Genomic DNA, 26,931 nt, shown 5'->3' with positions numbered 1-26,931 from the left:
TATCACCTGGATTCTTAAGAGAATGTGAGACTATGTACATCCCTACCCAGTGGAGGAAGGGGGGCGGTCACTGGCACCTAGGATCACCTAGAGGATAATGTTTTGCCACAGAAGATGTAAGATTTGATGCTATAGGTGACACAAAATTCTCAATCTTTTCTTCCTCCCACCGTAAAATGAGAAGGTTAAACTAGCTGAAAGCCCTCTCGGTCTAGACTAATTGGATGCCCCCCTCTCCAATGTGCATCCACACCCTCTCTGGCTCTCCTATCCCAGCTCTGTGAGTACCTGTGTTTTTTGTCTGATTCTCCTTTCAAGAACACAGTTCTTCCTTCAACTGGTTCTAATTTTGACCCCAGCACCCAACACAGGCAAATAATCAATACATATTTATTTATTAAAAATGAACATGTAAATAAATGAATCCCTTCCAGCTCTTACATTCCTATTTCAATTGAACATTCTGGTGAAACAAAGTTTGTTGGCTGGAGGCAGTGTAGAAAGAAGGCAATTTAATAAAGTAACACTTGGACAGGCAACTATGTCCCTAGTCCTAATTACCCACCTGTACCTTCCCCGCTCCTTTAAGGTCTCCCCAGCTGAAAGCTCATCCAGTCTCGGGATCCAGACAAACTGCACTTGAACATAGTAGTGTAATGTTCTGTTAGCTGTAGCACAAACCACTCACTTGGCTCCCTCGGTCTTTACAGCTTCTGATGACATCCAGTGTTAGGAGCCACGCTGAAGTTTCCTGGACTCCCAAGTGGTCTCTTGGGTTATTGTTTTTCTGCCCCCATATGCCCATTCCAGGATCAAACTTCTGTTGAGGTATATGATTTTTCATACTCCCGCTGGTCTCTGAACCCTTCCCTGTTACCCTAACACCAGCCACCTGGCTATTGAACAGCTGTCCAACTAGCCCATCATCCTTCTCCAGTCTTCATGTCCTCTCCATGGGCTTCCTCTATACCCACCTGTGGGAATACAGCTACCACCCCCTTAGAAACTTCAAAGCTGGCTATCACCTGAATCATCACTGGCTTGAGATATACCTTTAAGACATTAGCAGGCCTGATGTGCTGATCCGTGTTCACTTCCTCTCACACCCCCTGGATGCCACACTGGTGCATCTCAGACTGCCTGCCTCATGCTAACAAGAGCTACCGTACACATACCCAGGAGAAGCTACCTGGGCTTCCTTCAACAGCCTAAAATTAAACATGGCTTTAGTAATCTGCTAATAGTTTTCATTTCCAGCCTCACTTCTTAATCCAACTTCAAACATTATTATAATATAAACTGAATGTGTATTGCTTTAACACATGTGTATGTCCAAGTTTGAGATTTCTTTTAGGATTCAGATTAAAAGTTATTTTGCAGTAAGATATTCTCCTAAATTACTCCAGTTGCTCAAAAAATTGATTACAATTAGCTTTCTGGACCAAAAACTTCTACAATCAGAGGGAAGTTTTCACACGTGTGGCAGCCACTTAACTTGCAATAGATTGGTTTTTGGCCAGTTTCTAATCCTACAGTGACACCAGCTCCTTTTCCACACATTAGTTGCTATGTGTAATAGAAACAAACTATCTACCATTATTTCTATAGTGAAGGAAAATATTTTGTAGTTTTGTACTTTCACATGTGGTTTCCTTCTGAGTCATCTATTTTTCCTTCCCCTAAAGCCCTTTGGCCACTAAAGCTTGGCCATTTAGTCCATTTATCACAGGTAGACTAAGCAACCATCAGTGTTTGCCCAGGATCAAGGGATTTCCTAGGATACAGGACTTTCGTTCTAAAACCATTTCAGTCAAAGGCAAACCAGGATGGTTGGTCGCTCCAAGTCTACAGGACATGAGAGGATAAGGACAACAAGAACCGCACCAGTCTGCTGTGATGTGCAGAAGGAGGATAGAGGGCAGCCCCTATATAGGAGCAACAGAAATCCCATCAGTAGGAAGAGAAATGTCAGAGAGGACCTGAGGATTAGGACTATGCCAGGGTCCCTCCAGGATCTAATAGCCTCAACCCTAAAGCCTTTGCTCTAAGTCCTGAATCAAAGAGACATTTAAGAATACAGAATCTTGTAGAGGAGCTCGTGCCCTACTTCGCATATGGTTTCTCAGGAGGAGACCACCTTCCGGGGTCCTGTGGGCCAGCTGGCCAGAACCAGCTGCATCACAACAGACATAGGAACTTGGCAAGTGTAGACAAGGCCTGGAAATCCCCCACCTGCCCACCTCCCCCACCCCTTGTGGAAGCAGCGAGGTAAGGACCTATACATCAGGGGCTAAAGATAGGACCTGGGGAGGACTCAGAGGCTTTATACTAATAAGAACCAAGGTGGGCTCGTAAGGACAGCTGGATAGGGCCGAGTATGTTGTATCTAACCACACAGAGAGTACAGACCTTAAGCAACAAGAGCCCCAGTCACTTCAATAGGGGATGAAATACAGACAGACACCAAAACTGAGAGGCCGGAGGTCAAGCAGGTATCAGCAGAATTCAGCAGGGAAGGACGCCACTTGCATGGAGTCCTCCCTCTACAGGCCATAAGGCTTCTCTGCATCTGATGCCGAATGGGAAAAGCAAATGAGGGGAGACTTTTTTGGAGAAGAGAAACAAAAGAGAAACTGACTTGAAACTGGCTGAAGACCATTAGGAATAGTTTTAAATTATTATTTTTTCTATAAGCAGCAAAACTAAGGGTTCTTGTGGCCTTTCCCACCATCCCCAACTGCAGACATACAAAGGACAGTTCCCTTGTGCACATCTGAGTTGTCATGTAAAAATGGAATCCTGCCATATTTCTATGGCATTCAATTCCCTCTAACTACCTATCTATTGTTCTCTTTATTGGTTCCAAATATATCCTTCACTTCAAATCAGTATATAAATTTCTATTTCACAACTGTGAATTATTGAGATTGGAAAAATGATGCCATGAAAACAGTAACACTGAAGACTTGCATATCAGATTCATCATGAAACTGGAAGTCATCCCCCTTTCATCTTTCATAGCTATATCATGATTCCCATTCTCTCTGCTAAACCTAAAAAGCTTTTCCTGAAGCCTCTTTCTTTACTTTCCTTTTAATCAGATGCTTTTGTTTTGCACATTTGAGATACAGAGCTTTAAGACTAAGTGTAATTTTGGAAAGCTCAAGCACGTCAGTAAATTTTAGGGAAATAAGTTCTTCAATAGGTGAGCTGATGTTGCTCAAATCTTGTAACATTGGACCTTACCAATATGGCTTCCGCTCAGGCCAAAACATACAATTATCTTGGCAGGAGACTAGAATTTCTTTTTGACTAGGAACGGATTAAAGTTCCCTTTCTAGAAAGTACACTCACAATGGCACTCTGTTCAGAGTCAGGCCTGTGCAGGTGTGACTTGGCAGGATTTGGGAGGCATAATAATAGAAGATATTGTAATTGGAGTCATTTCATTCAGGTTGTACAGGATGAGTTTCTAATCTACTCAAGCAATAAAGATTGAATAAACTGCATAAAATATCATTCTCAAGAGGCACTGATCCTGTGAAAAATATCATACTTTTGAAGCTCTTAACTCATCCCACTGTTAATTTTCTTCATCCTGCTGTCTCACTTTAGTCGTTCCTTGGGGCTTGCATTCCTTCCCAACTAGACCTAATTTTATGCTCTGACAGTTCCCCTAGAAATTTGCTTCCAATGTAGCCAAGGTTGTACACTTGCATTTCAAGTAGTGCTGCCTAAATACTTCCTTTGACAAAGCATCAGTGTTTACTGTAACACAGCTTTCTTCCTCTGCAGCATTTACCCCTGAGAAAGTGCATTGTCAGACAATCTCAGTGGAAGCACTATAGATTCTGTAGTGGGTGAAGCAGTGTCTGGAAAAATACAATGGCATTGGCCAGGAGCTACCAACTCTGACTCTGGTGGGTCTTGGTTAATAGTCTAAAAAAAAAAAAAAAGGCATCAGCAACTATTGCTCATAGGCCAAGCCCGGCCCACTGCCTGTTTTTCTAAATAAAGTTTTATTGGAACACAGTCACTTTCAATTGTTTTCATTTTCATATTGTCTATGACTGCTTTCACACTACAGTGGTAGTGCTGAGTAAGTGACTGTACACCCTGCAAAGTCTAAAATATTTACTGTCTGGCCTTCTCTAGGAAAAGTTTGCCAATCTCTGATCTAAAACCTGAATAGCAAACATACCACGCTGCCATTACCCTTCCCTTCTGGCTTCACAAATCAACCAAAGCCTTTCTTCCCATTGAAACTGACCTCAGAAAACCTTCCCAATATAGGCAAACACCGATATTCACTCCAGGTTGCCACCTTCAGCTTGGGTAAATAATTTTTAGGGTCATGTAGGGCAACAAATAGGAAATCCCATTCCTTATAAACCATATACCCTGAAGATGAAACCCAGGTTGTTCTTTAGTTATTCTTTTTTCTAGACTTGAATAAAGTTAGTTATACTATCTTCCTATGTCTGGTCTTCCAAACTAGATCACTGGGCTGGTAGAAACCACAAGGGATCATTTATCTCTCCCTTTGTGTCTTTGGGACTCCCTAGAACTTGGTAATTGTACCATCAATAACTTAACTGAACCATTTCTAAGAATTGCTAAGAATTTTTTTAATCGTTAGGAAAGGATAAAGTCACCTTCCACAGCAACCTCAGACTGTCTAATGAATCTATTTATTTTTCTTTTTTTTAACTTCAATTTCATCTTTCTCTGTCATTGTACAAAGGTCATCATTCTCTGTACTTTCCTTCTTAATCAATTGCTTTGCCACAAAACTCTTTTGTTTTTAAGAATCAGGCTTACCATAAAGCATTCACACTGGTGCTTCCTAGCCAAGGAAAAAGAATATAATTATATCTTTCATTAACTATCTCCCTCTCCCTAAGCATATGCCCAAAGAAGCTACAGGGGAGCAATAACTTATAGCCAGGTCTTAAAATGAGGATTCTTCAGCAGCTACTTTACTCTTCTCTAACTAAATGAGAAAGCACTTAACAAAAGCACTTAAAAGTACCATGGAATACCCATGATGTGGAAGGAATTATTTATCCTCCACTTAAGGACCACATAATGAGATATTATTAATAAATGAAAATTGATCTTCCTTGGAAACCATAAAGCTCAAATCTCTTTCCCACCAATGGTGAAGTCTCTTTCTCCATGCAACCCACAAAGGAAAAGCAATTTCACTCCAGATAGCCCCAAGATGTAAATCAAAGGTTTTATGGCTTTGCTGCTCGTTTCCTCTAGTGATGCACTTCGCTGGTATCAAATTATAAGCATCTGAATCAGTAAGCATTGAAGGTTATTAAAGGTCCTCAGAGTGCCCAGCATATGTGAACAGTAAAATAATAACCAAGGAATAGATGTTGCCTCATTTAGCTTATTTCCACAAACATAATGTTAACAGTACTTATCAGGATAAGCTATTCTCATTTCTTGATATTCTTTATGTCTTTGGTCTTTAATCAGAATTTCTAAGCTTCAAGCTTAAGAATGCAAGGTATACTCCTAATATGTAGAAAATAGTACCAGGAAATGGCTAATGCTCTGAGGCTTTGAGATGCTTAAATTTAACACAGTATAGAAGTTAGGATTAAGTTTTTAAAAGCTCCAAAATACCTATTTCTAGGCATCTCCTATACACATACATGATCACTGAATAGCCACTCTTCCATAGTTGAAATCTCAACTTGAAGTCATTTTTCTTTTAAGAGGGGAGCCAAAAAGACAGGGAATCCCCATACCCATGCAAAAATGCTCTTAGAATAGCTGTTCTAGAAAGGGAGAAAGAACGTAAAGACTGCTAACTCTGGGAAACGAACTAGGGGTGGTGGAAGGGGAGGAGGGCGGGGGGTGGGAGTGAATGGGTGACGGGCACTGGGGGTTATTCTGTATGTTAGTAAATTGAACACCAATAAAAAATAAATTAAAAAAAAAAGAATAGCTGTTCTATCAAGTGAGCCAAACACTAGACATCTTACACCTAAAGTCCTGCCATGATTACAAGACAGTAGTGTCCTAAGAAGGGCAAAGTGTCAAGAACCATTAATGTGGGAAATCAAACAGGAATGTGAACACATAGATAAATCTAAGAGTGAATTGGATGGATTGCTCAGCAGGAAGATTCGATGACTTGTTGAAGGTCACAGGTGAGGCTATAAAGAATGGACTGTATTAGAATATTTTAGGCATTTTTCTTCACTCTCCAGTATTTCCTATGGAATGTCAATTCCATCTCCAGCTTCTGGTAACTAATGACCACAGAAACCACCAGCTCTGAAGGTGACTTCTACACTACAGCAAATGACTGCTCTACATTTGACCAGAGAAAGCAGACTCTTCTTGGCCCTTCCAAACCTCCCTAGAACATCAGGGAATACAGCCTTGTTATTTTCATGCTTTCTAGAATGTCATAGTAAACTTCAAACTCTAAATCCTTTAAAAGTATACGTTCATGTTTAATGAAAATTTGTGAAAATCTGAAGTGCTTCATCTATTACCTGCTGTTGGTTTTTCATAGAGTCTTCTTTTTACAATTTAAATCATTTTTGCTCTATTATGAACAGAAGTCCTGATGGGTGACATTCCAAAGTCTGTGTCACCCAGATAAGCCAAGTAACAAATGCATTTTATGGAGAAACGACCTGAGGAAATAAGAGAGTGAAATTCAGGGTAGAAAAAGAAACTGAAGGAGGCATGGAACACTCTTCTCTTTCTTCTCCATCCTCAAATTTTCCCTCTCTGTTGGCTTATTCTCTTTGCCTACTCTTATTTCTCTCTTCTTAATAACATACAAAAACAGCCCCCAAATTTTCCCCTGCCATGAGGATTCTTTAGCAGCTACTTTACTCTTCTCTAACTAAATGAGAAAGCACTTAACAAAAGCACTTAAAAGAACCACGGAATGCCCATGATGTGGAAGGAATTATTTATTCTCCACTTAAGGACCACATAATGAGATATTATTAATAAATGAAAATTGATCTTCCTTGGAAACCTTGGAAACCTTCCTTGGAAAACAGACATGTTTCTTGCAAAACTCTTCAGAGGAGTAGTCTATACTTTTAGCTATTTCACTATGTCCAATTTCTCTCCTGTTTCTCCACAACCCCCTTCCCTCAGGCTTTCAGCGCCTATTGCACCAAAGATACTGCCTTTATTAATCAAGGTCACCAGAACCTCCCCTCTCAGGTAAACTGAAGCCCCATTCTCAATCCTCTAGGTACTTGACTTCTTAGCAGCTTTTTAAATTTAATTTTATTTATTTATTCATGAAAGACACACAGAGAGAAAGGCAGAGACATAGGCAGAGGGAGAAGCAGGCTCCAGACAGGGAGCCGGGTGTGGGACTTCATCCTGAGACCGGCAGGACCATGCCCTGGGCCAGGGGCAAGCGCTCAACTGCTGAGCCACCCAGGCGTCCCCTCAGCAGCTTTTAAAACAATGGAGTTCTCTCTTCACCTTGATATACTTCACTTGGCTACCAGATCCCCACATTCTCCTGAATTCTGTCCTACCAGCTTGGTCCTTCAGTCTCCCATCCCTTCTGCTGGTTGCCCTTTGTCACTCTGAGATCCTAACCCCAGGCACTGAAACACCACTTTTCTATCCCTACCCACTCCGTTGGCCATCTCAATCAGACTCCCAGCTTTGAATGCAATCAGTATATGTCAGGTCTTCCATATAATCTCCAGCCCACACGTCTTACTTCAACTCCACCTAAATTTCTAATAGCACAAGTTCTAAACAGCTAAAACCAAACTCTTGGTTTTCTCCTCCCATCCCCCCAAACCTGCTCTGTATGCAGTCATCACTATTTCTATCCATGATAACATTCCTGCACTGCTCAGAACCTCGATGTCATGCTTGACTTCTGTCTTTCTCTGAAATCCTAAATCCAATCTGTCAGGAAATCTGTCCGCTTCCATTCTTTCCACTGTTTTCCCCTGGCCGCAGCCAGGAACATCTCTGCTTGGCAACACAACAGCAACCCAACTGGGTTCTCTCCTTGCTCACTTGCTCCCCAGCAGTCTGTGCTCACCCATTTAGGGTACCCATAGGCATCTCTTTCACTTGGAGCAAAAACGTATGTTCTGTAGATGACCTACAAATCTCAAAGAGCCTGCCTTCCTTCAACACTTGACCCTCCTCCTTCCAGTCCCAGCCATTCACTCTCAGAATTCACTCCCTATCACTTTCCCTTTCCCCTATGCTCCCTCCACTCCAGTCAGTCTGGCCCCTTTCCTGTCACTCTGTGCACCAAGCATGCTTCTGCCCTGGGCCTTTGCACTGACTATTCCCTCTGTCTAAAACACTCTTTCCAAATATCAGCCTGACATACTCCCTTGTTTCCTTTCATTTCTGCTCAGATGTCCCCTTCCTGTGCCAGCCTATCCCGAAAATCCTATTCAAGCTTACAACCACCTCTTGTCAACAGTCTAATATCCCTTATCCTGCTCTATTCCTTTCCTCTATGGTATATAGCAATTTCTGACATTCCATTTAACTCACTAATTCATTATGTGTATTGTTTATTGCCAGCCTTCCACCATTGTAATTCAAGCCCCATGAAGACAAGGAAGGACTGGGGGAGAAGGGCCTTTCATCACCAGAATCTAGTTTTTATTTTTATTCTTTATATATTTTATTTAAATTCAATTGGCCAACATATAGCACAACACCCAGTACTCATCTCATCATGTGCCCTCTTTAATGCCCATCACTCATCCCCTACCCACCTCCCCTTCTGCAACCCTTTGTTTTCCCAGACTTAGTAGTCTTTCATGGTTTGTCTTTTCCCATTCAGTTTCCTCACTCATCAACCCAAAGAAAGTTATAGTAGCTTCCCTGCCAGTTTCTTTATATTCTTTTTAATTAATTTTTTAAGTTCAATTTGCCAACATATAGTATAACACCCAGTGCTCATCCTGTCAAGCACTCCCCTTACTCACTCACTGAGTGACCCCACACATCATCTTCTTTATCCATTCACCTGTCAAAGGACATCTTGGCTCCACAATTTGGGTGTTGTGGACATTGCTGCTATGAACATTGGGGTGCAGATGTCCTGTCGTTTCACTACATCTGTATCTTTGGGGTAAATACATAATTGTGCAATTGCTGGGTCATAGGGTAGCTCTATTTTTAACTTCTTGAGGAACTTCCACACTGTTTTCCAGAATGGCCTCACCAGCTTGCATTCCCACCAACAGCAAGAGGATTTCCCTTTCTCCACATCCTCGTCAAATTTGTTGTTTCTTGTCTTGTTAATTTTAGCCATTCTCACCTGTGTAAAGTGGCATCTCATTGGTTTTGGTAAAGTGATTTTGATTTGTATTTCCCTGATGATGACGGATATGGAGCATTTTTTCATGTGCTTGTTGGCCATGTGTAGGTTTTCTTTGGAGAAATTTCTGTTCATGTCTTCTACCCATTTCATGACTGGATTGCTTGTTTCTTGGTGTTGAGTTTAATAAGTTCTTTATAGATCTTGGATACTAGCCCTTTATCTGATATGTCATTTTAAAACATCTTCTCCCATTCTGTAGGTTGTCTTTTAGTTTTGTTGACTGTTTCCTTTGCCGTGCAGAAGCTTTTTATCTTGACTAAGTCCCAGTAGTTCATTTTTGCTTTTGTTTCCCTTGCCTTCATAGATGTGTCTTGCAAGAAGTTGCTGTGGTCAACTTCAAAAAGGGTGTTGCCTGTGTTCTTCTCTAGGATTTTGATGGATTCTTGTCTCACATTTAGATCCTTCATCCGTTTTGAGTTAATCTTTGTGTATGGTGTAATAGAATGGTCCGGTTTCATTCTTCTGCATGTGGATGTCCAATTTTCCCAGCACCATTTATTGAAGAGACTGTTCTTTTTCCAGTAGATAGTCTTTCCTCCTTTGTTGAATATTAGTTGACCATAGAGTTGAGGGCCCATTTCTGGGTTCTCTATTCTGTTCCATTGATCTACGTAACTCCTTAATTTCTCTTTCTTCAGTCTCATTGTTAATGTATAGAAATGCCACTGATTTCTGGGCATTGATTTTGTACCCTGCCATGTTCTAGCAATTTTGGGGTGGAGTCTTTTGGGTTTCTATGTACAGTAACATGGAAAACAAGGATTTTTGTTAGTTTTGTTCACTAATGTGCCACAAACATCCAGAGGGTACTTGGCATGTAATTGGCTCAAAAATCTGTCAAAAACTGAATAAATGGTGAACCAGAAAAAGAGCAGAATATAGAATTTGTGAATGTCGGAAATCACAGGATATAAAACATAAAGAAAAACTAAACTATGTACAATTTTGACTATGAATCATGCATTACAATGTTTTCTCCTTCTGCAACTTCTCCATGACTTCATTGCACTTTTCCCTTGAAAATAGTTAAACATTAGCAGTATTCCTTTTGAGCTTGTAAGTGACAACATACACCTTTATTCTCTGGAACTAATACATCTGTCTGAGAGGCAGGGGATTTCCCCTATTCCAGGGTCCTCAAGCAAAAAGATGAGGTACTCCAGTGAACTTGAACTCCTTGGGTAAGCAAATATTATTTGCTCTATTTCTTTTCATAGCCGAGTCAGAATTTTTGCCCTTAACAATAAAACTTAAGTGGCTGTGATTGTGTCAGGCTTGTGTCAAAACTTTAAGTATTGGGGTATAGTGCTGTGAACAGATTATTCACATATAGAAAATTATAAATAGTAGTACAGAAAACTAGTTTCCAGGAATAATAATATAACTTGGGTGTGTTAAAGGCCAGATGCATGAATTAATAGAGTAAGCCAAATAATTATCTTAATGTAAGTCTATTGTTAAAAAGCAGATAGCTCAAGATGTACAATTGTAAACTTGATGATTTTTAAACAAAAGGATCAATTTCTTTTTTTCTCTACTGAACTGAAAAACATGACTCGTTCAATTGAGATAAAAGCAAAAATCAGGAACTGACCCACTTGTGACTTTCAAAATTACATTTTACTTACCAGCCTATCCTGCTAAGCAGTAGATAAAAAAGATAAAAATGGCTAATGAAGAAGAATGAAAGGAGGAGTGTAGTGTTCAAGACTAAAAAATAAACTTATTTATAAAAAGGAAGCTAAAATCTCACATTTCTCCTGGGTTCTAACTATTGATATAAACATGATATTAAAATTTTTTCATGTTGTCTGTATTTACTTTTCTGTGAAATGTGAGATAGGGTTTTTGCCCATTTTTCTAACAGACCACCTTTTCTTACCAAATCATAGGTAACATCTATCAACTGTGGGTATTAACAAATTAGTTATTTTTGCAGCAAATACCTCCTTTCAATTTATCATTTATATTCAAATCTCCATTAGGAATCCTTTGATCAACAGGGATTCTTTGTTTTAACTCAGTTGATTTTATATGACTTAACCTTAATATTTAACACTTCTGTTTATTGATTCTTAAAAAATCCTTTCCTACTCTGAGAACACAGAGGTACTCTCCTTTAGTTTCTTCTAAACATTTTAAAGATTTGTCTTTTCCAATTGTGTCCTCGATCTAATGGGATTGATCTCTGTGTGTACATGGCGGTATGTACAAATCCATATCATAGTTTTCCCTTATGGGTAACTCTCTCAGCACCATTTATTGCATAGTTCATCTTTGCTAAATATTGTAGAGTACCAGCCCTGCCATAAATCATGTTTCCAGACCTTCAATCTATTCTCTCAATCTGCTGTATGCCTTGTGCCAGTACCACACTATTTTAATTAGTGCAGCTTTATATTAATCCTTACTCTCTGCTAGACCAGCATCCTGCCACCATGCTACCACCACAACTTGATTCATCGTCTTAAGGAGTATCGTTGCTCTTTCATACAAACATGAGGACCACCTTACTGAATGCCACAAAAATTCCTGCTGGGATTTTGATTAATTGCTCTGAATCTCTAGATCAATTTGGAGAGAACTGACATCTTCATGATGCTGGATCTTCTTATCCATGTACCTAAAATATCTTTCCATTTATTCAGGCCTTCTGTAAGTCTTCCCACAAATTGAATATCTTTTATAGGAATTGTTCCTAATACTATATATTCTTATCTCTGTTATGTTAAAATTTTGACTCTAATACTTTGCATAAAAGTACAACTTGCTTTTTAAAAATATTGATCTTAGGGCCATTTGGGTGGCTCAGTCAGTTAAGTATTAGACTCTTGGTTTCAGCTCAGGTCATGACCTCAGAGTGGTGAGATTGAGCCCCCATTCAGGCTCAGGAAGTCTGTCTGGAGTCTGGATATTCTCTCTCCCCATTCCCCCCACCTAGCTCGTTCACTCGTTCACTCTCTCTAAATAGGTACAGAATTCTAAGTTGATAGTTTGTCCTCTAGATACTTTCATGTTATAATTCCACTGTCTCAATCTACTTGTTCCTTTGTAAATTATTTCTATTTCTTTCTAGCTACTTTTTAAAAAATCTTATCTTCGTCTTTGGTGCTATACTTCAGATTTACTATGATACATCCAGATGTGAATTTCTTAACAATATTTGTTAAATTTATTTTTAAAAAATAAATAAACTATTGACCTTATACTTAGATGAACTTAATGTTTCTCAGTGTTTCATGCAGTTAGGCACAGACATGTTTGAGCTCTGGCAAATGAAATAGGGATGGAAGTAAAATAAGCCACTTTTAAGCTATCTTACATAAAATTCCTATATGATCTTCCATGCTTTCTTTTTGGTTAGAGTTTGATACTCAGAGTGATCTTGGAGATGATGAGTTGAGACCATCTGTTGACCTGAGTGCCTGAATGACCATACTGCACTGGGCCCCCACATGCCACATACACCTTCCTACAAATTAGGCACATAAATTAGTCTAACAGGTGTTAAACTATTTATTGAAACAAGAAATAAGTTTATATTGTTTTAAACCATTGAAATGTTAAAATTCGTAACAATTATGTTGTTCAAATAGTTGGCTTTACATTTACAAAAGAGTGTAATAAAAAAATCTCTCACTATGCTGTGGGCTTTTTTTCTTTTAAGATTGATTGATTGATTGATTATAGACAGAGAGAGAGAGAGAGAGGCAGAGACACAGAAGGAGGGAGAAGCAGGCTCCATGCCGGGAGCCCAACATGGGACTCGATCCTGGAACTCCAGGATCGTGCCCTGGGCCAAAGGCAGGCACTAAACTGCTGAGCCACCTAGGGATCCCTGCTGTGGGCTTTTCAGTCTCTGTTTATAGTGTATAAATTTGTTTTATATATTTCAAAGATACGTTATTAGAAGAATTCAAGCTAGCAATGTTGCATCCTCCTGATGATTTGAAACTTTCTTCAATGGTGATTCTCTAAAATGTGGCTGTACCAGTTTGCATTCCCACCAATACAAGAGGGTTCCCCTTTCTCCACATCTTCACCAGCATCTGTTGTTTCCTACATTGTTGGTTTTAGCTGTTCTGACTGGTGTGAGGTGGTATCTCCTGGTAGCTTTGATTTGCATTTCCCTGATGATAAGCGATATTGAGTATCTTTTCATGTCTGTTGGCCATCTGGATGTCTTCTTTGGAAAAATGTCTATTCATGTCTTCTTCTCATTTTTAATTGGATTATTTATTTTTGGAGGTGCTGAGTTTGGTTAAGCTCTTTATATATTTTGGATACTAATTCTTTGCCAGCTAGGTCATTTGGAAATATCTTCTCCCATTCCGTAGGTTATCTTTTAGTTTTGTTGATTGTTTCCTTCATGATGCAAAAGGCTTTTATTTTGATGGAGTCTCAATAATTTGTTTTGCTTTTGTTTCCCTTGCTTCAGGAAACACATCTAGTAAGAAGTTGCCACACCCAATGTCAAAAAGGTTACTGCCTGTGTTATCCTCTAGGATTTTTATGGTTTTAAAAGGTCTCATGTTTAGGACTTTGACCTGTTTTTAGTTTATTTTTGTGTGTGGTGTATGAAAATGGTCCATTTTTCCCACCACCATTTGTTAAAGAGACTGCCTTTTTCCCATTGGATATTCTTTCCTGCTTTGTCAAAGAGTAATTGACAATGTAGCTGTTGGTTCATTTCTGGGTTTTCTATTCTGTTCCATTGATCTATGTGTCTGTTTTTGTGCCGGTACCATACTATCTTGATCACTACAGCTTTGTAATATAACATGAAGTCCAGAACTGTGAAGTCTTCAGCTTTGCTTTTCTTTCTCAAGATTGCTTTGGCTATTTGGGGTCTTTTGGTTCCATACAAATTTTATGATTGCTTGTTCCATACAAATTTTAGGATTGCTTGTTCTAGCTCTGTAAAAAAATGCTATTCATATTTTGATAGGCGTTGCATTAAATATATAGATTGCTTTGTGTAATATAGACATTTAAAAATATTTATTCTTGCAATCCATGAGAATGGAATGTCTTTTTACTGAATTTGTGTGTCAGTTCTAGCAATTTTTTGGTGGAGTCTTTCAGATATTCTACATGGAGTATCTTGTTATCTGCAAAAAAGCTTTACTTCTTGAGTTGTATGCCTTTTATTTGTGTTATAGGAAATTAACTCTTCCTACAATTCCAAGATTTTCATTTGGCCCCCAAGTGGCACCTTGGGATAGAGATCCTACATCCTGCCATGTGGAATTGCATCCAAGTCTGAAAGCGCAAAAATAGCTAGAGATACAAGGTATACAGTCAGTTAGCCTGTTGACCCAACAGCAGACAGGGAAGCTAAATCATTAGCTATCCCCAAGCAGTAGAACTGCACAAGCCAGAGACAAACCCATTGGACACAGTAGTTGTTGAAGCAGAGCAAGTGACAGAGGGTCTGGGAAGCAGGTGGGCCATAGGAATATGAGCCACGGGAATATGAAGAGATAAATAAGACTTGTGATACACACCTCATTCCTTACATCCTGAGCCTTCTTCCAGAATCATCTTTCTTCGTTCTGAAATGTATTCTTCAAAAGTTCTTCTAATAAAAGACTATTGTTAGTCTTAATTTCTCCCATTTGTTTGAAAAATATTTTTGATAGGTACAGAATTTTAAGTTGACAGTTTGTTCTCTCAATACTTTCATGTTATAATTCTACTGTCTCAATCTACTGGTTGTTCCTTTCTAATTCACTTCAATTTCTTTCTAGCTATTTTTTAAAAAAATCTTATCCTTGTCTTTGGTGCTATACTTCAGATTTACTATGGTGCATCCAGATGTGAATTTCTTTGTATTTATCCTTCTTAAATTTTTAGGGCTCCCTGATTACACAGATCTAAGTTCTTCTTCAATTCCAGAAAATACCTGACCACTCTATATTACCAGCCCCCTAGCCTCTCTTTTCTCTTCTTCTATAACTAATTATATTTCATGTTGGACTTCCCATTCTATACCCCATTGCTCTTAATATGTCATTATACATTTGTCTCTTAGAACTGAATTCAAATCATTTCTTCTGTTCTCTCTTTCCAGTTTAATTCTTTAACTATGTCTAACCTTCTATATTGTCTAGCCAATGAGTTTCTAATTTCAGTTATTACATTTTCCATATTTCTTAAGTTTTACCTTTTTCTAATCTACTCAGGAAAGTTGGATGGTATTGTCTCTCATAGTACAGGCCCACACAATCTATTTCTATAAACATTTAAACACATTATTTTAAAATTGAAGATCCATAGTCATTGCAGACCTGTTTCAGTGTTTTTCTGCTTTTGCTGACAAGAGGTCTTATTTCCTATTTTATTCGGTAATTTCCTTATCATCAGCTTGTGGAATCATGGAATCATCTCTGCAGAAATTCTTTGAGGTCTCAGCTGATGTCATATTGTTTTAACTAGGATTTGTATTTACTTCTAAGCAGTACATTAAAATAATAACACAGAACCAACTCTAAAATCGATTTCCAGCCTACAGTTTTGGAGACCATACATATAGTATGAATTTTAGCCCTGAACTCTCATGAGATTTTTCTCTTTTTCTCACTTGCTTAGATCCAAAGCTAAGACAGGCATATATACCCACTATCTCCCTCTGTGGGGTGAGTTTTGTTTTTCTGCTTTATCAACTAATGCTGTCAATTCTAGAAACTCAGTTCTATTGTATGTGTGTTGCAGCACAAATGGGTAGAGGATCTCCAATCATAAATACATTAGTCCTAAACTTTACCTTTTGTTTTTCACAAATATGACCATTAAAAAAGCATTCCAGACCATCAAGAATAAACAGATAATCTAGAGCAAATAGAGGCTTCAGTGTTGGCTTAGCCCTTTGAATCTGTCATTCTCTGTAATTTCCTGCCTCAGATTCATTCCTATACTTTCCAGATACCACAGACATTCAATGACTTTTTTTTATTTTACCTAACATAAATTTATATCAGTAAAGGGCACTATAAACATCAAATTTGCCACCAAGAAAAGTATTTTAGCAGATATACCAGCCAAGATTCAAATTCCCAGAAAACACTCTACAATTAATCTAGTTTGTGTTGGCATACCCACCCCTCAGTGGAATATGAGGTCCCTTAGTTAACAAATCTACCCTTTCTAATCACAGTATTAAACAGAAATGTGTTCTCTGTGATCAAAATGAAAGCTAACTCCAAATGAGCTCCCAACACCTAGCTGTCTCCCTAAACATATGTGCTATACCTGTTCCAGACAGAGAAATCATTAGTTCATCAACACTGTCATTTTAATACAGTTTTGTGGGTCACCATTCACATGGCATGACTGTTATACTTTGCCAGTTCAGTTAGTGCTAAGCATTCAAATATTCAAAACATTTCAGAGTATACTCCATGAACTAGAAATTCTTAAATATCTAACTAAGACAAGTCTTTGCCCTCAAAAACACTGGCCATCTAGCTAAATAAACAAGTATAATTTTTTCCATTGATAACATAAAGCAGAATTTTAAAAATCCTTAAGCAACATATCTTAAGATTACAGAGAATTTCATAATTTATAACTAGTTTTTTATAATTTCCACCCTAGTTCTTCTGTAGTCTGTCTCCAAGGGGCTAACATATTTTAAGAATTTGAGTATATATAGCAAATAGCCTGGGAATTTCAAGTTATGAGTCAAACACATGGAGAGAGATCACATCAACAGTATGTAAGCAAATAATTAATGTATAATTATGTTAAGCAATTATTAATATAATCATCTAGAATAAATTACAAAAGAAAATTCAACTCTCAGTTACAGCTAGCTGTTATATATAAAATTATAGCTCTGTAATTATCTGCTCCTTCATATACTTTCCCCAAGGCCTCCTAACAAAATGGTGTCAATTCCAGAAAATCAAATGTACTCCGATATTCCGAATTTTTTTCAACCTAAGTGAGGTATCAATAGCCTACTTGTATGGGTCAGGATAGGTTATTATGCTATTGTTACAAATAACCCCAAAATCATGTGACTGAAAATGATAGAGATTTGTTTCTACACACCCTCACCATCCTCACTAAGGGATGCAGACTGATGGAATATCATCTGGAATATCATCAGTCAGTGGAACATGGATAAAGACAGTTGAAAAATCCCATGTTGGTTCTAACAGGCAGAAGCCTAGAAAAGATTCTCATCACTTCTACTCTTTTCCATTGGCTGAGTCAGATCATGTATCTGTGTCTAAATTAAGTGACTGGAATGTGCTTGGAGGATAGGAAAGATTATTGTTGAACATTCTTAATGACTAGGGTACAATAGTCATTTTCCAGTTAAAATTACCTTCCACATAGAGTAACATACACCATCTCTAAAACTGTTTCTTTTTCACTTTCAAATACCTATATCCAGCATGCCTCAGTCGGTTAAGCATCTGCTTTCTGCTCAGGTCAATCAGGGTTCTGGGATAAAGCCCCACATTGACTGCTCAGTGAGGAGTCTCCATCCCCCTCTCCGTCTGCCTGCTCCTGCTTTCTTTCTCGTTCTTTCTCTCTCTCAAATAAATGTATCTTTTTTAATTTCTAAAAAACCAAATTCCTATGTCCTTCAGAATCTTAAGAATCTTGAGATGCTCCTCTCTAACACAGGATTTACTTTCTAAATTGCTAATCTCTAGTATACTTCTGTGCCTATTTTGACACCATAATTTATATAAACAGTATAATGTCCCATGCATAACTATGGACCTACTGTTCAAATAAAATAAAATTCAAACAGAGTTGCCATTTGGTCACAAATCTCCTATTATATTTAAGGAAAGCATTCATTGGCAGTTTGACAGATTATCATATTTTACTCCCTAATAGTATCAGCTAAAACTTTAGAGGACTTGCAGAGCAAGGGCACAGCCCTGTTGGAAACCAGAATTCAAACTGAGCCAAAATGGACTTCCTAATATCACAGGGTGAGTCGGCACACAGTCTCCCCATCACTAAGCATCAAGATGATTTTTAAATTTTCTCTTCTGAAAAGAAGGTCAAAACATTATCCTCAGGATGAAAATTATATTCCACCTTGGAAAAGTTAGTTTTTAAAATGATATATCTTGGAGATGATAATACCATAACTAAACTTAAATGATGGGATCTGGTATCATACAAAAAAAAAGTGATCATCCCTAGGTAATTTTATTGAAGTATTAGAGAATGATCAAGAATATCATATGGAGGGATCCCTGGGTGGCGCAGCAGTTTGGCGCCTGCCTTTGGCCCAGGGCACGATCCGAGACCTGGGATCGAATCCCACATCGGGCTCCCGGTGCATGGAGCCTGCTTCTCCCTCTGCCTGTGTCTCTGCCTCTCTCTCTCTCTGTGACTATCATAAATAAATAAAAATTAAAAAAAAAAAAGAATATCATATGGAATGTTCAGGAGTTCGAACTCTATTCTGGAGTCTACCTTCCTAGTGATGCACTCTTCTATTTTCATTTCTTATTAATTCCTTTTATTTTACTATTTATGATAATTTGTGGGGGCTCCATTCAGTTGTATACCAGCATAGCACAATTGTGCTATGGAAAACCCAAAATATAAATGAAGGTCCAATGGATAACAGAAAAGTACTGCATCCTGGCCAAAAAATCAGTATTACTGGAGCACAACTTACAAATACAGATAAAATACTTACTACTTTGCTTCTAACAGTTCTTTCTTTTTCTTTTTTTTTTTTTTTTTTTAATTTGGGGAGAGACACTTTGCACTCTCTTGGAAACTTAAATGAGACCCACTGAAACATTTAGGATTTTCAGCACTTCCAACAAAACAACAATGCATACTCTAAATCTGAAAGTGGCATCAGGGGATTAGAGAAGCCTGCCAGGAAAGTGGAGGATTGGGGTGGAGAAGAATATTCTGGACAGAGCAAATAGCACATGCAAAGTAGCGGAGATTAAAGGATGAGTGAACATTACATGTGCAAGGCTCTTGAAGAAGTTCAGAAAGGGAGGGAAGAATTCTAGAGAGGGAGGAAAGATGGCATGTATGGAGACCACAACTCACACAGCTTTTTAAGCTGTGTTCAAGAATTTAAGCTTAATACAAAGGACAAAGAAAACCACTGAAGGATATTAAGCAGACATGGCATGATTAAGTTCACTGTCACAATGGTGTTTAATATAAAAACAACATAAATATAATATGATCATACCCTACCATATCCAATGCAGTTTTGGGAAACTATATTTGAAATTCCATTTTAAACCCCACCTCAGATGAAGAGGCATTTTTCCCCATTTACTGTGAGCTCCTATGCAGCTAACGCTACAATTACACGATTCACCTTGTTATTTTCAATGCTCCTTTTTGGAGTATTTGCATTTAGCTAGTTTCAGCAGTTAGTTTGTAGCAGTGATAATTTCATTTATTGTTCCCTCCATGCTGTCAATTTGTTTAGTGAATATGATATTGTTTCCAGTGTTTTTATTTCCTTGGCATTTACTGTTTTGCTGGGATTTTTACATTAAGATTGATTACTAAAGGGGCACCTAGGCATCTCAGTCGGTTAAGTGTCTGCCCTCTGCTCAAGGTCCTGGTATCCAGACCCTCCTGGGAATCCCTGCTAGCAGAGAGTCTGCTTGTCCCTCCCCTTTTGCCCCTCCCCAACTCCTGCTAGTGCTTTCTCTCAAATAAATAAATGAAATCTTTAAAAAAAAAAAAAAAGATTGATTACTAAACACTGAATATCATATATGCAGATTCTAGTAGTGAGCATACTCTTAAATGTAAAAATCATTCTAGTTATAAAAGTTAACAAGGGCAGGTACAGAGCACACTATAGAGAAATTAATGCAATGAAAATTTCTTTCTAATGTAAGTTAACATAATCAATGCTTTCCTAATGTTAACTATTAGAACAATCATTAATTACTGGAACATTGGGTTTGTTTAATAGGATTTGTCATTTAGGTTAAAAAATGTAACCTAGGTTAAAAAAATGTAGGTAATAAAATGGTTGTCCATTTTCGGTTTCAGTGACAGATAGAAAGGTCTCATTTTAAAATAATGATAAGCGGGGCATCTGGGTGGCTCAGTGGTTGAGCATCTGCCTTTGGCTCAGATTGTGGTCCTGGGATCCTGAGATTGAGTCCTGCATCAAGCTCCCGGGAGACTGCTTCTCCCTCAGCCCATGTCTCTGCCTCTCTCTCGAATAAATACGTAAATAAATAAATATAATCATGTATGTTTATTTTTGAGATTACACAGACCGCTTTGGAGAAATTTCATCAAGGAAAAAGATATGTGGTAAGAGTGGATGTCCCTTTACCTCGCTTTGTCAACAGCAGTACTTCTGACAATTTGAACCAGATAATTCTTTGTTTTGGGGGGCTGTCCTGTGCATTGTAAAATGATTACTAGCATCCCAGGTCTCTACCTACCAAATGCCAGTAGCACACATCTCCTGTTGTGACTATCATAACTATCTTAACACTGCCAGATGTCCCCTGGTTTTTGAAAACACTGCCTTGAACCAGTTAGGTGAGTAAGGCAGTAGCTGCAGTAGGTGGCTTGGACTGAGGAGTGACAGCAGGAATGGAGAAGACTAGAGCAGACTGAGAAGAAATATTTGGAGGGAAAAGCACCTGAATTGGTGATGGATAGGACATGGGAGCTACTAGAGGGAAAGGAAATAAGGTTGACCACAGGGTTTGTACCATGAGCAACTGCATGGCGCCATCTATTGAGTTCATTAGTAAGATGAGGACTAGGATTGGGGGTATGGAAGAAATTGTGATTTTTTTCATGGTGATTTTGAATTTGAGGTGCTTAAGACACATCCAAATAAAGAAGTTTGTTAAGAACAAAAAGTTGAAGATTATAATTTGGGGTTTTTTTCTTATTTTTATATTCTATTCATTCTTGGCATTTTGAGGGAAAGAGAAACAATGAAGTATAAAGAAGAAAGGGGAATAAAGTTTATTAAATATTTAGATTTTACTCAATTTTTACTTTTTTATTTTTTATTGAGCTATAATTGACATATGACATTATTATATTAATATCATATAGTAACAGAATGAGTCAATATGGCAAAATATTCACCACAGTAATTTTACTTAACATCCAGGACTATAATGTTAATGTCAAATTTTACTGGTGCAAGTCCTAGAATATTTGCTCTTACTCAGGATCCTGTGCTCTAGTTCTTCTCTATCAACTTGTGACTGTGAACATCACTGAGAATTTTATTTTCAGCCCTTTTCTCTACATACTATCATCCAGCCTTAGACTTCAGATATAGTTTATGGTGTGTAACCTTATAATCCCTGCAATTTTTCATAAATTCCCTCAGGTAATCAACTTTATAGGTGGCACACGCACATACACCTTTCTCAACACACCAGGAAACACATGAAAAAAGTATTTTTCTTCAAAGTTATAAAAAGTTTAGTTAACATAAAGTATTAAGAATATCACATCTTACTCATCTTAAATGAGCTGACTCCATTTAGACACCTGATCTGCAAAACCCAATAACTGAATTTATAACAATTCTTTATTCCCTTTCCACAACAAAAGGCCCATGGGGGCACGCATTTCCAGGTTCAACTTACGAGCATTTTCTTGCACACTGCTGCATGCCTTTAATCCCATAACTGGCCAAAAACTCTTTTTTATCACTTTTCAGTCAAACTAGAATCTCTGTTGGCACTGGCTTCATCTGCCTACTTGCTATGTTTTCCTGATTCACAGTCTTTCAGAAAGCCACTGAACAGGCAGCACTGTGATCTCTCTAGCCTGATTCCTGTTGTAGGAACACAAGCTACTACACAGTGGGAAACAATCTTTGTCTTTTTTTCTTTTTTTCTGCCATTATTTTTGTTTCTAGAAATGTCATATGGGTAGTTTTCATCCCCAATGACCAATCCCCTAATTCTTTTTAGAAAACATTCTTCAAGGATTCTGATCACATGGGAGATTACTCTGAAATCCATCTCTTTAGACTTGACTGCTCTCCTGCATTCCAGTCCTAGTTTGTCAAGTCCCTGTCACATACCTGAGACTCCGAATACCAGACTTCCCCCATCTACCATTGGTTCCCATCCTCTCAACAAATGGCGCCACTTTTACTCACTTGCTTTGGCCTCACCCCACTGCCACCACACACACTCCATTAGCAAGTTTCACTGGCTCTGCCTTTGAATCACATCTAGATGTTGACCACTTTATACCACCCCATCCCCACCTCCCTAGCCTATGCCACCACTCATCAATTACAAGCACTTCCTCGCTGGTCTCACCACTTCCATTGTGTCTGTCCTCCCCAATCAAAGTAATCTTTTTAAAATGTAAGTCACAGAATATCTTTTCTTTGCTGACCACTCTTCCTGTGTTCTCAGGGTGAAAACAAACTCACTACGTCACCAGATCAACACAACTGCATCTCTGTTGCCTCTGTGTAAGTCATCATCTACCTCTCTGTCCCACAGTGCTACAGACCTTCTCATCCTTGGGCATGCATTGCTGGTTCTCACCTTGCAGCCTTTCCATTTGCTATTCCTTCTGCCCAGAATTCCAACTCTAGGGCCTTATATGACAGACTTCTTCTAGCTCAGGTGTCTGTTTCAAAGTCCTCTCATCATAGAGACCTTTCCAGACCACTGAACAGTTTCCCCCCATCCAGTTACTCTCTTTCCATTACCTTATTTTATTGGCTATTTGGTGCTTATTAGAATCTACATATTTTTGTACCTGGTTTGTGTCACTATTCCGCTATGAGAAAGCATGTTCCATGAGAGCTAGGACCTTATCTGTCTTTTCTTTCTTTTTTTTTTTTTTTAAGCTTTGTATTCCAAGCACCTAGAGTAGGTCATTGTTATTAAATAAATTAATACTCTACAGGAAGTTCAGACTCAACGGTGTCAAATTCTTCTTGTTTGCTTCTTTCACCAAAATTGTTCATCCACCTAAATTCTGAGTCGAATGGCATAACCATCTACCTTGTGGCTAAAAATATGAGAGTCATCTTCAACTACTTACTTCTCTAAATTCATATTTGATTATTTCTCAAGGCTTTTCCATTTTATCACTAAATGTCTCTTGAGTTCATAACTTCCCTTCTCAAGGTCCTACACATTTCAGGTGGCCTCCTAATGGGTTATTCTCTACCAGCTATTACTGATTCTTTAGACTACCCACAAAGTTATCTTTCATATAATTCTTATAATGTTTCTTCTTTAAAAATGATCCAGGGATGCCTGGGTGGTTCAGTTGGTTAAGCATCTAACTCTTGATTTTGGCTCGGCCATGATCTCAGGGTGTTGAGATGGAGCCCCGCATCAGGCTCCACACTCAACAGGGAGTCTGCTTGAGATTCTCTCTCCCTCTCCCTCTGGCCCTCCTCCTTCCCTCTCTCTCTAAAATAAATAAATATATCATAAATAAATCATACATAATGGGACATCTGGGTGGCTCAGTGGTTGAGCATCTGCCTTTAGCTCAGGACCTGATCCCAGAGTTCTGGGATCAAGTTCCACATTGGGCTCCTGCATGGGGCCTGCTTCTCCTCCCTCTGCCTGTGTCTCTGCCTCTCTCTGTGTCTCTCATGAATAAATAAATAAAATCTTTTTTAAAAATCATAAATAAAAACAGTCTATTAGCCACAGGAAAAAAATTTTAACTCCTTAATATGGCTTTTAAAATTAAAAATATTCCCAGTCCGGCCCTCTAGTTTCTTTTTTTTTTTTTTCCTCTCTACTTTCTTTTTAATCTGTTTTTCTACTTAGTTTTTAAGCTTCATTTCCATGTGCTGACATACCTTGAATTTGCAGGTTCAGTTCCAGGCCACTGCAATAAAGCAAATATTGCAATAAATCAAGTCAAGTGAATTTTTTTTATTTTCCAGTAGATATAAGTTATGTTTACACTATACTATAGTCTACTGAATGTGCAATAGCATTATGTATAAAAACTTACATACTTTAATTAAAATATACTTGATTGCTAAAAAAAAAAAAAAATGTTAATCATCATCTGAGTTTTCAGAGAGTTGCGATCTTTTTGCTAGTAAAAAGTCCTGCCTCAATGTTTGATGGCTGCTGAATGGTGGTTGCTAAGGGTAGGGTGTCTGCAGCAATTACTTAAGGGAACAGTGAAGCCCCATCCATTGACTCTTCCTTTCATGAATGATTTCTCTATAGTATGTGATGTTATTTGATAGCATTTTACTCAAGGTAGAACTTCCAAAAGTAGAGGCACACCTCTCAAATCTTGCTGTTGCTTTGTCAACTAAGCTTATGTAATATTCTAAGTCCTTTATTGTCATTTCAATAATCTTCACAGCATCTTCACCAGGAGTAAGTTTCAACTCAAGAAACCACTTTCTTTGCTCATCCATAACAAGCAGCCCTTCATCTATTGAAATTTTATCATGAGGTTGCAGCAAGTCAATCATGACTTCAGGTTCTACTTCTAATTCTAGTCCTCTTCTATTTCCACCACATCTGCAGTCGCTTCCTCCAGTGAAGTCTGGAACCAAAGTCATCCATGAGGGTTGGAACCAACTTCTTCCAAAGTCCTGTCAACATTGCTATTTTGACCTTTTCCCATGAATTATGAACATTCTTAATGGCATCTAGAATGGTGAATTCTTTCCAGAAGTTTTCAATTTACTTTTCCCAGATCCATCAGAGTAATCACAGTCTGTGGCAGCTTTGCCTAATGAAATGTATTTCTTAAATAATAAGACTTGAAAGTCAAATGACTCTGTGATCCATGGGCTGCAGAATGGATGCCTGTAAGCAGGCATGCAAAAAGTAGTAATCTCACTGGATATCTCAATCACTTGGGTGACAAGGGGCATTGTCAGTGAGAAGTAATATTTTGAAAGGAATCTTTTTTTTTTCCAAGTGGTAGGTCTCAAAAGTAGGCCTAAAATATCCAGCAAACCATGTTGTAAACAGATATGTTGTCATCCAAGCCTTATTGTTCCATTGATAGAAAATAGGAAGAGTAGATTTACATAATTCTTAAGGGTTCTAAGATTTTTGGAATGTTAAGCATTGGCTTATTTCTTAAAATCACCAGCGGCATTAGCCTCTAACAAGAGAATCAGTCTTTTGAAGCTTTGAAGCCAAGCATTGACTTCTCTTCTTTAGCTATAGAAGTCCTAAATGGCATCTTCTTCCAAGATAAGGCTGTTTCATCTACACTGAATATCTATTGTTTAATGTAGCTACCTGCATTAATGATCTCAGTTAGGTCTTCTAGGTAACTGCAACAGCTTCTACATTGGTATTTGCTGCTTCGCCCTGCATTTTTATGGTTATGAAGATGACTGCTTTCCTTAAATCTCATGAACCAATCTCTGCCAACTTCAAGCTTTTCTTCTGAAGTCTCCTCTCTCAGTCATCACAGAATTGAAGCAAACTAGGGCCTTTCTCTGGATTAGGGTTTGGCTCAAGGAAATGTGGCTGGTTTGATCTTCTACCCAGACTATTCAAACTTTCTGTAACAACAATAAGGCATTTTTACTTTCTTACCATTCATGTATTCACTAGAGTAACATTTTTAATTTCTGTAAGAACTTTTCCTTTACCATCACAGCTTGGCTACCTGGGGCAAGACACGTAGGTTCCAGTCTATCTAGCTTTTTCACCTGCCTTCCTCACTAAGCTCAATAATTTCTAACTTTTGATTTAAAGTGAGAAATGAGCATCTGGATGGCTCAGTCAGCAGAGCACGCAACTCTTGATCTCAGGGTTGTGAGTTCAAGCCCCATATTGGGTATAGAGATTACTAATAAACTTTAAAAAATAATTTAAAAAAAAAATAAGGGGTACATGGGTGGCTCAGTCCATTGAGTGTCCAACTCTTGGTTTGTAGATGTGGTCTCACAGTAGTGTAGTCGGGCTTCACCTTAGGCTCCATGCTCAGCGAGGAGTCTGCTTGGGATTTTCTCCCTCTGTCCCTCCCCTACTCACACGTGTACATGCACATTCCCCCTAAAATAAATAAATATGGGGCACCTGGGTGGCTCAGTTGGTTAAGCATCCAACTCTTGATTTTGGCTCAGGTCACAGTCCCAAGGTCCTGAGATCAAGCTCCATGTTGAGCTCCACACTTAGTGCAGTTTGCATGTCCCTCTCCCTCTTCTCTTCCCCCTTGCTTGGGCTCTTTCTCAAATAAATAAATAAAATTTAAATAAATAAATAAATATGAATCTTTTTAAAAAAATCTTTTAAATAAAGTGAGAGACACGTGACTCTTCTTTTCACTTGAACATTTAGGGATCCTTGTCAGGGTTATTAATTGGCCAAATTTCAGGATCGTTGTGCCTCAGGGTATGGGAAGGCCCAAAGAGAGGGAGAGAGATGAAAGAACAAGCTGGTCAGTGGAGTAATCAGAACATACACAATATTAATCAATTAAGTTCACCATCCTATATGGGCATGGTTCATGGTGCCCCAAAACAATTACAATAGTAACATCAAAAGCACTAAACAGATCACCATAACAAATATAGTAATTATGAAAAAAGTGTGAAATATTGCGAGAATTACCAAAATGGGACC

The 26,931-nt window shown here is 38.3% G+C and overlaps 1 long non-coding RNA gene across 16 annotated transcripts in view; it reads right to left on the bottom strand.

Annotated features, from left to right (window-relative positions):
• Window positions 1-26,931, bottom strand: part of LOC144284490 (uncharacterized) — a 127,818-nt gene that overhangs the window by 85,446 nt on the left and 15,441 nt on the right. For 10 of the 16 annotated variants that reach the window (XR_013352895.1, XR_013352908.1, XR_013352890.1 and 7 more), the window contains 2 exons: window positions 24,177-24,205; window positions 6,522-6,665 (listed from right to left, as the gene is read on the bottom strand). The exons of 2 other annotated variants lie outside the window; for them this stretch is intronic. This is a non-coding gene — a long non-coding RNA (uncharacterized LOC144284490). The remainder of the gene's footprint in view (window positions 1-6,521; window positions 6,666-24,176; window positions 24,206-26,931) is intronic. 4 more of the 16 variants (XR_013352901.1, XR_013352907.1, XR_013352906.1 and 1 more) reach the window with 2 other exon arrangements.

Source organism: Canis aureus, chromosome 15, assembly GCF_053574225.1.
Source record: "Canis aureus isolate CA01 chromosome 15, VMU_Caureus_v.1.0, whole genome shotgun sequence".
Classification (NCBI taxonomy): Eukaryota; Metazoa; Chordata; class Mammalia; order Carnivora; family Canidae; genus Canis; species Canis aureus.
The sequence above is the reverse complement of the archived record's forward strand: the minus strand, read 5'-3'. Positions and strand labels throughout refer to the sequence as shown.